This window comes from Echinops telfairi, unplaced genomic scaffold (assembly GCF_000313985.2).
Source record: "Echinops telfairi isolate 266 unplaced genomic scaffold, ASM31398v2 ScPeMD7_7468;HRSCAF=8506_0, whole genome shotgun sequence".
NCBI lineage: Eukaryota > Metazoa > Chordata > Mammalia > Afrosoricida > Tenrecidae > Echinops > Echinops telfairi.
In genome coordinates, this window is record NW_022111369.1 from 81,473,410 (window position 1) to 81,474,025 (window position 616).

The following is a 616-nucleotide window of genomic DNA, read 5'->3' on the forward strand; positions in this document are numbered from 1 at the left end:
TTCCTCGAAGTGGGAATGTTTGGAGGAAATTCCCAATGTTTGTAGTCCTCAGGCTGAGGTGTTCCTAGCCACTGTTTATTTCAAAACTGGTCGATGTGTGTGTGTGTGTGTGTGTGTGTGTTTTCGTGTGTTCGCGCACGTGCACGCACCTTAGTCAAGCCTCACCCAAAATGACAGAAGCCAAATTCAGCAGGTTATTTATCAACTACTAGGGTGTTTCAGCTTGCCTGCCCCACCACCCCCATACCCTGCACCTCCACCCCAGCCATGGCCCATCAACCACTTAATCAATAAGTGGTTATCTATCTATCTATAAATTAGAGTTTAATTTGTTGAATGGGTGTGTGTGTGTGTGTGTGTGTGTGTCTATTTCCGCCCCAGCATTAACTCCAACATGTGGGCCCAATCAATAACCCCTCCAACTGGGGCATGGACAACAGGAAAGCGGGTGAAGGGAGACTTCCCAGAGTATAAGACATGACAAAATAATAATAATTTATAAATTATCAAGGGTTAATGAGGGAGGAGTATTGGGCAGGGAGGAGGGAACATGAGGAACTGATACCAAGGGCTCAAGCAGAAACCAAATGTTTTGAGAATGATGATGGCAACAAAT